Below are 13,934 nucleotides of genomic sequence, written 5' to 3'. Positions count from 1 at the left end.
AGTAGTGCTGTCTGCCCCACTGCCCTTACAGGGTAGTGTGAAGGTCAAATGAGAACTCTGAGGAAAGGGCTTAGTCAACTGACAGTCTGTAGACAAATGTTAATTGTTAGATTTATACAAGAGACAAAAACAAAACAAAATAGGAAAAAGAAAGAAAATCCCATACTTCTTGGTAACTGGGAGACACTGGGGTCTCAGGTAATAGCATCTCCTATTTCCCTGGGCCAATAAAATGAGGAAAACTTGCATTCCTTCAATAGAGATTTTTGTCTAAGAATGCTTTGTATGTTCCCACTTTGCTTTGATATTGAACAGGGCAGACTACAAGGTTCTCACTGGCCGAGCTCTCATCTCATTTGTTTCTGTACTTACTGGGGCCTGGTATATAATAGACACGAGGCGGTGGCTGAGTAGATTTGGTGCTCTATCGAGATTTTATGTAGCACATTCCTAATTGAACCACCTTTACCTACAGTTTATAAAGCACTCACTTTGGGATGATGAAAAAGTCCTGGAGTTGGAGACTACTGATGGTTGCACACAATATTATGAATGTACTTAATGCCACTGGGTTGTCCATTTAAAAAGGGTTAAAATTGTAAATTTTATGTATATTTTATAGTAAGACATTTTTAAAAATCCTTCACAAACATTTATATTGCATGAAGGAATGAAGGATGGATCCTCTTCAATGCTCAACAACTGGGCTCTAAGATGCTCAATGCCTATCTCAGGTTATGTCTAGAGAAGAGGGAGTAGGAAAGAAATATGAGCTTACTTATGGCCCTTGGATTTTCAGAGTTCTTGAAGAAACACCTAGAAACCTACAGTATACATTGACATGCCACAAAAATGTTATGGCAACAATCCCCAGGCTCCCCTTCCCTGAAGGGCCCCAAGCCAACCCCTCCCCACCTGCATTCAACTGGGGAGGGACTCTCAGTGCTCCTGGCATCTCTGCCCCTGCCTAGCACACACTTCTCTTTAGGCGTTTGGCTCCCCCTGTAGATAAGCTCCTGGGACAGGATCTTCATATCCTATATGCCTACAGGAGCACCTGGCCCGGCCCCACACAGGGGCTCAGCAGCAGTGTGTCAAACAACAACAACAAAATGAATGACAAATGTCTTTTGTTGTTCCTAGAATTTTGTTGCATTGACTACCGCAGGAAATACATTCCTTAGTGCCCAGAAATATTTTGGTTTTACAAGATTTACGTTGTAATAATTTATGGTAAGGAGACTGGGAACCAGCATAGAAGGATAAGAGTGGGGGAGGGACCAGCATATTGTGTTCAGGGAGAGTTGACTTTGGTGTTACACTTGTTCTGAGCGACTCAGCAGGGCCAGAAATGCAGAGCCAGGGGACTGAGGTTTATCCTAGTGAGCATGTTCCAGCAATGGAATAGGCTGTCTCACAGGGTTGCGAGCTCTCTGACACTAGAGGTGTTGAACACTCTGCTTTTAGGAATGCAAGTGAGAAACTAGATACAGTGAATTATTACAAGGGCCCTACCTCTACTCCCAAACCCCAGGAGTCTAGTTCGAGCTGAAATGGATGTGAAAGGATGTAGTATAGGCATGTCAGGGAGTCAGGGTGGGCTGAGCCAGGGAACCTCCCTGGACCAGAAGAATGTTGGGCTACCTCATTTCCCTAGTTTAGTTTCCCACTAATCCTCCACTTTCTCTCCAGCTCTACCTCTTCCCCTGCTTTCCCTCCTTTTCCTCCTTTTCTTTATCTTCCTAACTCTTTCCATCATGCTCTCCAGCTGCCATCCTCCAGCCTGTGCTCCCACATCAGGGATAGGAAAAGTACCTGGCCTACAAGCCTACCAGAGAGATCTGGGCTTCAGCAGTTTCTCTGGTGTGAGGAGAGGTGCTGAACTCTCAGCAGCGCCCTGCCAGCTCCTCCACTGCGGCAAGAGAAATCACCAGCTTCACACTGTGGCTCTGTTTAAATCAGCCTTTCATGTCTGATGGATTTCAAAATATGCTAGAAGTCAGCATCTTAAATATCAGGAACACAAACAAGCAGATGCGGCTGCATTTTCCTTCCTTTGTGCCGGTCCCTCCCTCTTTCCCTTCCTCCTGCTCTCTCCTGCCCCCTCCCAGAGCAGTTTTTATCCATGAGGTTCCTCTTCTGCTCACCTCCCTGTGCAATGGCTGGGAGGCTCTGGGGCCAAGCTCCCTCCTGTCATAGATGAGGAGACTATGGCTCAGGTGGGAGGTGGGGCTTGCCAGGGTCTCAGGTCAGTGAGTGGGCAGGATGGCGCCTGGGCACCCACAGCCGGCCTTCCCAGTTCTGCATGTTCTGTTTTCTGGGAAGGCTGTTGGCTACCCCCGGAGTCCCACAACCCTCAATAATCCACCTGTGAGTTTCACAGGCTCCTGTCACAGCAGGGGTTCCCCATCTGTCCTGGATGTTCACGGGGAGCTGGTCCTGGGGCCTTGGCCCACTTTGGTTGATCTAAGCCAGTTTTCTCCTGCTGTGATTTAAGTCATACTTCCTCTGCTCCCTCTGCTCCCTCTACTCCCTCTGCTCCCTGAGCGCCATCTCTATGAGACGCGATACATAGGCCCTGCAGCACATGCCCCATCTGTGGGCAGTCAGCAAGCTGCCGGGCTGCAGTGGTGGGATGGGGAGAGCTGCTTCCCCTGGAACAGCAGCACCGCGCTGCCGCATGCCGGGCGGGGGTGACGGTTGCAGCTCCTGCTCTCAGCTTTTGCTGCGCACTGGAACCACCTGGGGAGTTTTCTTTATCTTATCCAGTTCATCTCTTTTAGTTATTCCACTTTGAGTTGATTAATTAAAAATAAAATCTTGCTCTCCCCTCCTGCCAGAAATTCTGGTTTAATGATAAGTTTCAAGACTTTCAAACAATTGTTTAATATTAGCAACAAAAATAGTGGATGGAATAATAGAAAGTGAAAGACCTGCTTGTGTGTGAACATTTTCTTGATTTCGGATCTGCCCGTGTGCCTCTGTGTCTTTGCCCGTGCCCGTCCCTCTGTCTGGGCTCTTTAAGCAAATTTCAGTGACTTGTCCGTGTTCGTGCGACAGTTCGTCAGTAAAGCAGACGACCAGCAGCGTCTGAGGCCTCCCTGGTACTGCGCACCCTCTCAGTTACCAGTTCACAGCTAACCAACACCTTCTGACACCCGACATTCAGGTGGGGAAGTTGGGGCTGAGGTGCTGCACAGAATCATTGTCTGTGAGTACACACAACACACATGCACACACACACACAGATGAAAGAACACGCTGTCCATTTTAATATTATCCTGGACTCCCTCCCCAACTGTCCTACCATTGACAGCCTGAGGTACTTTCCACGAACGTTTGAATGTGTGCCATTACACTATGTCATTGGAACATGAAAAAAAAAAATGAAGGAGCTCAAAGATAGTGAAGGAGCTGTACTAGCAAATGGGTAGAAAATGAAACTGCAGAACACTGTGGGAAGTGAGACCTTAGCAGGATCAAGTTTCCCCTGGGTTTGGAGGGGGAGGACAGGAGGAGGCAGCCCTCTTTTAAGAAAGGATTCAATGATGAAATCAAGGGGAAGCCCTCAGGCAAAGACAGAAAGGGAATAGCTCAACAGTCAGGAATAGGGAGGGGAGAGGAGGGCCGCTGGAGAGTGAGCCAGTTTGGGGACCCAGCAGTGCTGGGCACCAGGCTGGTGTGGCTGGAGCAGAGTGTGGGGGGAGGGGTCTGCAGCTGGCGGAAGCTGGGCTTCCAGAGGGAACTGGGGCTGTAAGCAGAAGAGGCCGGAATCTGAGAGCAGCTCTCCCGGATCAGATAAGTTTCAGTGCCATCCTGTAGGTGACAAGGAGCCATTGGAGGGATTTAATGGCAGAGCCGCAAGTTACAATTGTGCTTAAAGCAAGTGGAGTGGAGAAATGGGGGCAAGACTGGAGCACAACAGTGAGAGGGGGCCAGGTAGTGGGAGAAAGAACCTCATAACCGACCAACCTCAGCTCTCAATGTGCCCTGAATGTGTCCACGAGCCAGGCAATACTTTAAATCTCAGCCTCCCCTCTCTGCCTCCCACATTCCAGTGTGTTTCCAGGCTCCCCAATACTTATCCACCCTGTACTTTCAGTCATTAAACCTCAAATATTGAGTTTTTTTCCAATTAAATCATTAGGAAGGGGGATTTCTCAGAATAAGGTGGAGACTTGGGGGTTATACATTGCAAACCTCAAACCAAATAAAATTAAATTTTGCGTCATCCACTACTTCGAGTTCTCCAGGCCGTAGTTTCCTCCATGCCCAAGAAGAAGCGAAGCTCACTGTGCTTGTGCGCTGGGAGGGAACAGCAGAAAACCCATAAGTGTAAGCACTTGAGAGTTTTTGAGTCTCTTCCATGATACCCTCCATAAACCGTTTTCTCTGTGGAAACTGAGGCCCGGTGAGCGTGAGGGCTTCCTCTAGGGCAATGCTGGTGAGGCAGCACTCCTCTGGCCCAGGACCCTGAAGTCCGGGGCTAGAGCCACTGTGTTCAGATGCAATCGCTTGGCTTGCGTACAGCGTCCACCTGCTGGTCCTCTCGCCCAGGCTCCCTGAGCCTGGACACCCACGAGCCCCACTGCCTGTTTCCTCCTCACCTTCCTCAGCAGCCCACATCTTCGAGGGCCACTCATGAGAAGCACTTAGGGGTGAAACATGACAGGGAACCTAATCAGAGATCATCAATAGACAATATTAGCAGAGCGAAATGGACTGTCCCCTGGACGAGAGTCACCCAGCCCTGAGCAGCCAGCAGCCAGCATCCTTAATCCATTTCCTGCCAGTTATTAAAATGATTTTCCAAGAGCTAGTCCCATCTCAGCAGAGTCACAGACTAATAAAGGGCAGTCCAGCGCCTGGAGGAGCCCGGCATCTTGGCCTGCCCTCCCATTTCCTCGGGCTCCTTGTTGGCAAAGCCTCCAGAATTCTTCCTGCCATCCTGGCAGGGACTTCATTTCCTCCTCGAGCCTTTATTTCCCACCCTGATCCCTGGCCTTCCAAAAGCCCAGCAGCTGTTCTGCTGTCCTCCACTAAAAGGTCGGGATGTGCTTGGAAAGTTCTGAGTTCAAATTCATAAAATAAAAGCTGTGGAGCTGCAGAGTTAGAAAATCACGAATTCTTCAAGCTGGGTGAGGGCCTGGAGACCATTGTAAGCTAAGCCCTTCGTTTTGTAAGTGAGAACACTGACGTCTACAAGGGGACAGTGCCCACCTCAAGGCCACACAGTAGATTTCCAGAGTAGGAGCAGCAGGTGGACTGGCACCTGACAGGGGCATCATGGCAGCAAGTGATCATCTGCTCACCTGGCAAGTGTTTGCTGAGCACCTATAATGGGCCAGGGCTGTACTGAACATTGAACTGCACACCTAAGTGAGACACAGAAACTTTCCTCAGGACGACACGGTCTAGTAGGGGGCAGGGACATCACAGTCTGGTGGGGAGTGGGGCTATTACGGCCGGGGAGGGACATCACTGTCTGGGGGAGGATAGACACAAAACAGATGCTGACACTAAGCTTGGTAAGTGTGGGCAAGATACTCGCTCAGGGGCACAGGGAGCCAAGTGTGAGGCTGGGAGGAGCCACTGTATTCAAGTCCCGGAGAAGCTCACAGCCAGGTGTAAGCTGGAGCCGTGGCCGGCAGTCAGGAGGTAACACACACAGTGCTTACCTCGTCCTAGGCACAGCTCACGTTTGACTCTTAGCACCTTCCTCTGAGGAAGACAATAGCATTACCACCAGTTTACAAGTCAAAGAAACTGAAGCAGAGAGAGGCTAGCCGACTTGCTCAAGGTCACGCAGCTAGGCGTGGGAGATTTGGAGTTTGAACTCAGTCTTCCAACTGCAGAGTCCACACTCCACCGTGCCCCGTGCTCCTCTGCTCTTGAGTGACTGTGGGTCCTCAGACACCATGGGAAGCTCTGCACCACACAGTGGGTGGCCTCAGGCCAAGTTGTGACTGGCCCTCAGTTTCAGAACAGGAAACTACCATTTATAAGCAGCTGCATGCATCGCACACAGCGAGGGTGCATTGTCTGGCCATCTTAGGCTTTCTCACCTGACACTTGCAGCAACCCTGTGAGAAAGGTGTGATTATCATCCCTGCTGAACAGGGGAAGAAGTCACACAGGAACAGGGGCTCCAGGAACTCACTGCAGCCATTGGCTGGAAGAGGCAGGCTTCACCTGCAGGTCTGTTTATCCCCAAGGCTGGCTGGGGTTTCAAAGCATCACCTCTGATCATGAAACTGAGCAGTGAGCATGTGAAGCCTATGTCTTTGGCTTCACGCATGGTGCTCTATCCAACTGAGCTAATCAAGCGTGGCCAGAAAGCAATTGTCTTAATATCAGACACTCATTAGGGTCCAGGGAGCCTCTTAAAGACACTTCAGGTTTATGTCTGTGAGCTGGAGGTGCGGCCAAGCATTATGCTCCCCTGGGAACAGCTGGCTGGAGCTGGAAGACAGCAGAACCATCCCGAAATGCAGATCCTGACCCTACCGACCACCTTCTGCCTCCCAGACAATAACATCCTCTGAGCTGAGAAGGAAGCTGTCCTTGTGGGAAGAACAGGATGACGTAACACCAGAAAAGATAATGCAGATGACCTCAGGGCTGTGCAGGATGTCCCTTTGCAGATTCCCAGTTGGTGACAAGGCCATCCTACAATAAAGTGGTCTGTACTCAAGCCATTTTCCATAACAGCCACCCAGGGAAGCCTCCATCTCTGTCCTCCCCAGTGGCTCCTAGAGGTTCTGCCAGTTTTACATTTATCTTTCCTGTGGCTGATTTTCTGAAGTAGGCAATGGGTTAAGTCTATTGTCATTTTCCCAGGGAAATGACTGCTAAATTGAGCTCATCAGATGGCGAGTATGTGTGGCATACAAATCTTGTCCTGTCGCTTTCCTCATTAAAAGCCGGTACTGTCTTCTCACTGCCCAGGGAAAAAGTCTCCTTGACACAATCCACAAGGCTCTTGACCGTGGGCCCTGGCTCATCTCAGGCCTCCCTCCTCACTGCCCTCCCCGGGCCCTCACCTTTCCTTGTTCTATGCTCTTCGTGAATGTTCCTATCTGTCACACTCTCCAGACTCCATCGGGCAGGGCCTCAGGACATGCCATCCCCCCCTCACCGGTCCCTCCCCTCCTCTTCTCCTGTTCAAGTCCTGTTTCAGGTCATCTCTTCACAGAGGTTTTCTTGATCTCCTAAGCCTATTACCCCTGCAGCTTCTGTATGTTCTTTTTCATAATATTTATCCCTCTGTTTAGAGTCTGCTCCTCCAGCAGACTGCCATCTGTTTTGCTCCCTGTTGTATTCCCAGGGCCTAGCATAATGTCTGCTACACAGGAGAGGCCTGGGAAATATGAACGGAATAGAGGAAGTTGGGAGAGACAACTCACTTAGCTCTTTGGGTTCCAGCTGGGACCACAACTGGAGCCATTATGCTGAAGACAAAATAGCACCCCACACTTGATCTGAAAGCCATGCCCAGACTTCAGATAACAGGTGGTGAGTGTAGCCCATCCTAGATCTTCCATGTTTCCTGGTCACATGCTATTCCTAGACAATGGTGCTGTATGGGCAGCACAATATTCCACATCTCTAGGTTTTGCTCCTTCCTTCCTGCACAGATGTTCTCTTGGGATGCTCAGTCTTGCCCTGGGCACAGAAAAGGATCCCTGTTGTTCTGTCCTTCTCATGCCTTTTGACGCACAGTGGCATAGTGACTCGTGCCTCTGTCACATAGATGGCAACTTATGACAATGGGGATTTGGCTGGTTATTTCTTATTAAATGTAACCAGAGTAAACTCTCAAGCATCTGTGTGGCTTGTCCTTGCACTCAAGACAAGGTTCTCACCCTGGTCTCCAATTCATCCCTCTTGCTGGTCCTCAGAATGTGCTTTCGAGCTGCTAACTCTGGCCGTCAAAGAGATTAGGTGCCAGAGCACACAAATTCAACATATTATTGATCAAAACCAAATATGACAAGAGGAAAAATTCTCCTGGAAAAGGCAACATGTGTTGGATTCCAAAATAAAGTGAACTTTGGATTACTACTCTCTTCTTCAGGGGATGTGAACAGGCACTGGGCATAGATACTAGATTCAGTATCAAGGTCAGCAGGAAGTCCTTGTGATTAGAAATACAGGTCAACAGAGTCAGAAGGCAAGGCCCTGCCCAGAGTGCCCCAGGTAGGGCTGCGGTATCTTTGTAATTGAGGTTCTTTTGGTTCTAATGAAAGGCCACGGACATAGATGCCAGCCAGTTGTCACCTGCCCAAGGGCTACGGATGAGCTTTAAGGCTCCACAAGCCCCTGTGAAGGCTTTAAAGAGCTAATGAACCAGAGTGGTGAACAGACCGGGGCTTTTTGCAAAAGACTACATGTGTGCCACCTACAGTGCTGCCCCAGAACTCTGAGCCGAAGTCAGCAGCCTTGGGGGCTGGCCGGCTGCTGCCAGAGGCTGTGATGGCAACTCCCGCCAGGCTCCAGCACCTTCCAGGCGCAAGGCCTCAGGCCTGGCATCCGGTGTGCTTCTCAATAATGGAGTTGAGAGACAGGGCAGAAGTATTATTAAAATAGCATTATAACCGGGTTTTCCATTGTACTTACATTTTCCAAACATGTCTTACATTTTCTTCATTTTATATGAGTTCTCTCCTTTTGAGTTCATGGAGGTGTAGTGACTTGCCCAAAGTCACACAGTAAGCAGCAGTGATGGGATTTGACTTGGTCCTTTGGCTCCAAACCTCATGTCATGAGTTGTCCAGTGACTGTCATTTGCTTTCCAAGGTGGGAATAACAAGAGGCCTGGGTCTAGTGAGCCAGTATCCTGGGAATTTTCTCTGCCTACTTTGCTCTGGCTACCCTTGAGGCTGAGGTGTTAGCTACAACCTGGTGGTAGGGAAAGGCACTTTTCATTTCTGCTGTTAGAAATGACCTGTTGCTAGGGTAAAGAGGGGTCTGAGGTCTCCTTCTCTGAAAATGGCCGGTTGGGCCCTCCTGTGGAATTTGCAGACAGTGGGGACAAACTCTCCTTCTGTTCCATAGGTTTACTGACAGGGATGCTGAGGAAGAAGCCTGCCTCACCTCCTACCCTGACACAATTTATGTTGCTAAGGTGGGCTAAGGCTATGGATGGCTCACCGGGTGGGAAAGAGTAGAGCAGGCTTGGGTAGGGATGATGGCCGAGGGACCACATTTCTCAGTATTTAGGCAGGAGCAGGTCCGGCCTGCCCAGAAGCTGAGAAGCAGGCAATAGATGCTATGAGGGCAGGGACAGTGCCTGCTGACACTGCTATGTTGCTATGCCCAGCTCAGAGCCTGGAGCCCATTAAGTATTTAATAAATGTTCGTTGGCTGGACTTCTGATCATTGAACATGTTGTGTCTGAGCCTTAGCTAAATATGGGTCAATTTCTTTCAATAGGCCAAGACACAGGGCAGGCTGGGAGGCTCTGGATGTGGAGCTGGGCACATTGACTGTGGTTAGTCAGGTGTGAGAGATGACCCATCCTCAGGAAGGAAGGCTTATCCTGGCAGTCACAAGACCACAGGCCCAGGGCTCAGACATGACATGGGACGGCCTGAGGGCCTATGGCAAGCTAGGGTGCCTCACAGGTGGGGTGGCACTCAGAAACCAGCTTTGCAGGAGTTGACATTCAAGATTCCAGGCAGATAGCAGGAATTCAGAAAAATCTGTCTTTAGGAAGAGGGCTCCAGAAACCAGGCTGAGGACCTTCTGTGTAGTAGATGGGGGGGGGGGGGGGGGTTTGCAATAAGACAAAGCTCGCATATCACAGAGGACCTGGGACTTAAAGATAGGAGATCAAAGCAACGTAGATACCCAATGATACAGGACTCCTGGTCAGGGACCCCAAAGAACAGAAATGAGCTGAGATGTCCGGCTTAATTTCATCCTGTTACTGAGGTTTGGAGCCAGGCCAGGTCTGGAGATGGGATGCTAGATGTGCTGCCAAGAGGAGGGAAGGCAGCCGGGAAAGGAAACCAGGCAGGGCCTGGCAAAGGAAAGATGGCCTTTACAGAGTGGCTTTTAGGGAAGAAAAGAAAATGTCATCATCTCCCCAGGGCACAGACAGAAGGCCAGGAGGCTGGCAGTCCTAGAGTCACTCCTGGACATGTTCCACAGGAATCAGGCTGGTCAGCTGTCACCCCGGGATCTCCCACCTGCACCACAGGCAGAAGGAAGCAGCTTCCTGCCCTTGGAACCTGTGGTCTAGTGGGGAAGAGACCGTGCCTGCAGTGAGCCTCAGAGCAGCACAGAACTCAGGGACCAACAAGCCCAAATAAGACCACGAAAGAGGCAACACAGCTTCAAGTCTGGGGAAAGGACAAACAGAAGGGAGATGTTCCCCAGAAAGGTAGAAGAGTGACAGGAAGAGAGACACTAATGGCTTTTCTTCAATCTGAAAGCAAGCAAGCAAGCAAGCAAGCAAGAAAGAAAGAAAGAGAAAGGAAGAAAGATATCTCCATACTGCTTTCCACAGTGGCTGACAGCCATTCTGACAGGAGTGAGATGACATCTTGCTGTAGTTTTCATTTGCATCTCTCTGATTAGCGATGATGAGCACCTTTTCATATGTCTATGGCCATCTGTAATGTTTTCTTCGGAGAAGTGTCTATTCAGGTCATTTGCCCATTTTTTAATTGGGTTGTTTATTTGTTTGGTGTTGAATTTTGTAAGTTTTTTAATAAGTTATAAGTATTAACTCCTTATCAGATGTATTGGTGAATATGTTCTCCCACTCTGTGGGTGTTCTTTTTATTTTGTAGATAGTTTCCTTTGCTGTGCAAAAACTTTTTAGTTTGATGTAGTCCCATTTGTTTATTCTTCTTCTGTTTCCCTTGCCTGGGGAGATATATCTGCTAAAATATTTCCTCAAAAACTTAAAAATGGATCTGCCTTTTAACTCAGAGATCCCACTTCTGGGAATGTATCTGAAGGAACCCAAAACACTATTTTGAAAAAACATAAGTGCCCCTATGTTCATCGCGGTGTTATTACAGTCACCAAGATATGGAAGCCGCCCAAGTGTCCATCAGTAGGTGAGTGGATAGAAAACTATAGGACATTTACACAATGAATACTACTCAGGCATAAAAAATAAAAAAATGTACCCTTTGCAGCAGTATGGATGGAGCTAAAGAACATTATATTCAGTGAAATAAGCCAGTCACAGAAAGACAGATACCATATGAGTTCGCTCATATGTGGAATCTAATGAACAAAGTGAAGTAACAGGCAAAATAGTGACAGACTCATAAAGAGCAGGATGACAGCTATGTGGGGGGAGAATAGGGGGTGGGGGGAGTGAGCAAAAAGGAGAAAGGGCTCGTGGACATGGACACCAGTGTGGTGACTGCGGGGCAGGGCGGGGTATAGGGGGACTAAATGGGAATGGGAAAAATACAAAAAAAGGCAGATTTGGGGAGCAAACAGGTTTTATAAGTAAAGTCATTTTTATAGCATCTCTACTGTCTTGCTGAAACTCATCTTACACACTAACTTCTATGCAGAACATGCTCAAAGCAGATATTGCTTATTTCCCACTGAATCAGAGAGAAATGACAATTCCCACTGGAGCATCCCCAGGGGCAGGAGGGAGGGGCTGTGCAGATTGCTCCTTTATGCCTCCCAGGTTTCACTCCTGCAACCCAGGAGCAGAGAGAGGGCATGGGGTGGCAGGGGCCAGAGACCCAGGGCCAGGGCAGGCTACGGGTGACCCTCTTCTCCTCTGAAGCTGGGAGAGGCCCTAAGGACTGTTGGGCGTTTTCTCAGCCAGCCTCCTGGTCCCCAGGGGTGTCAGGGATGCCTGCAGGTCCCAAACACCTGAGCCCCTGAGAGGTCGTCATCCTGGTTGGCTCTTGGTAATGTAGGAGTTTGCCCCTCTGACCATGGATGGAATTCTCCACAAAGTTGGAGGTCTTTGCTCTTCAAGGCCAGGCAGAATCTAGGGCTCCCTGAGTCCCAGCACAGTGAAAACCCGCCAATGGGTCTCCCTAGAACGCCCTCTGGGGACCCCATGCCATGTCCTCTGCAACACCTTCCCTCTTCTAGCACAGTCACTCTTGTCCCCTCAAGTTCCTCAGTGTTTTTTATTTAATACACGTAAACAAAAGAGCATTACATGATCTTCACTTTATTCATCTCTAGGTACAAAGCGAGGCCTCCCCACTGGAGGTTCAGAGGAAGAAGCATAGTCAGCAGAGGACACGCTGAGCAGGATTCGTACTCCTGCCGCCCAGCTCCGCCAAAGCTCCACTCTGCCCCCTGGGTCTCAGTGCCCCAGCTACACCGCTCGTGGGGGGCACCTCATGCCTAAGTCCCAGGGCTTTGGGGAAGCCAACACGTAAGGTGATGCCAGAATGGTGAAAGGGAGGGGCCACTGCTACTGAAGTCACTTACCATTTCTAAGGTCACTATCATCTCTAGGAAACATATCCGTCCGCCCCGCCCGACCCGCTCCCAGCATGCCAAAGTCTCCTCTGCAACCGCCCACCCAGGGCTCTTTCAGCTGGACAACTTCTGCTAAATGGTTCCTTTGTGTTCCCAGACCCTAGACTGTCGCCTTCAGGGGAGAGGATGGCACAGATGAGACTGCCTGTCTCTGGAGCTAAAGAATAACCAAAACCCAACAAATCAAAACACTTCACCAGTTCTGGTAAACGACATTGTATTTCTATCCATGGAGATTCTGTAACCACACTTGGACTAAGGCTAGAAGTTTCCCCGAGAGGTTTCTAATGGAGACAAGGGCCACAAGGGCCCAGCTGCTTCTCTCTGGGCCTCTGAGTATCACTGCACAGCGTGTACACTGCACAGAAGCACCAGGCCGAGGGCAAGTGAATCCACTTGCCTGCCAAGCACAACGTCTACAGCGGCCCCTTTCCAAATTCAGACCTGGCTCCCTTTCAGAGTGATGACGGTTCCAGAGAGAACACTTCAGCGCCAGTCGGGGCAGGAGATACCGTAAAGGTCCAGGCGAGTGAAAATGCGGTTCTGAGGCAGGTGGTAGGTGCCCAGCTGAGACCCAACGGCTCTTTTGGGCTGCAGAGAGTTTTAGGTGAAACTGCACAGGTCTGGTGGGCAGGAAGGAAGGGAAGAGAGAGGGTCAAGGACAGTATTGGCCTCAGAGTATTAGGGCTGGGCGGAGTTTCAAGTCACCTACATAAGTCATTTCAAAGGCGTTTGATTTTAGTCTTGATTCCTTTTCATCTCTTTATTTTATTTTATTTTATTTTATTTTCCATAGCAGAATTCTTTTTCCAAAGAAAATAAAAACAGAGAAATAAAAAATTGTGGGTTTTTTTTTTAATCTGTGGAGGGGAGACCCAGAGCTCTGCCCACCGTGTCCCTGGGACCTACCAAGACCTAGGGCCCCCCAGGACACAGTGTGGAGAACAATCACCTACTCAGTCCAGCTCCCTTGTTTCAATGGTGATAAGGGTGACACCAAAGAATGTGGCATGACTTATCTGAGGTCCACCCTGCACTCAAGGCACAGCTGGGCTAGACCCCCATGACCCAAGTGTCTGGTCCCATTCCTCCCCCACTCCAAAGAGGCAGGCCTGCACGCTACCTGGCAATTGAATATTCACGGCAGCTAGGCCTGGGTCCCTGTCCACTGGTGAGGCTCCCATCTTTTCCCTATGTAGCCAATCCCAGCCACAGAAGTCTCTCATCTGGTTCTGCCCCCTCCATGATGAGACTGACGTCCAGACTCCTAGAGGGGGCAGGCATGAAGAACCTGGGAGGACAGGAGATGTACCAACCACACTGGGGATGGAGCTGTGGTGGGAAACTGGGTGTCACGTCCAGGACCAAATGTCTTTCACCGGAGCTCACTGGAAAGGCTCTGTTCAAGATGGGTGGGCTCCTGCTGATGCGGAGGGTGATGGGCCAGGCCA

This window comes from Furipterus horrens, unplaced genomic scaffold, assembly GCF_987537825.1.
Source record: "Furipterus horrens unplaced genomic scaffold, mFurHor1.1.pri manual_scaffold_4, whole genome shotgun sequence".
NCBI classification, from domain to species: Eukaryota; Metazoa; Chordata; class Mammalia; order Chiroptera; family Furipteridae; genus Furipterus; species Furipterus horrens.
This window is presented reverse-complemented; position numbering follows the sequence as displayed.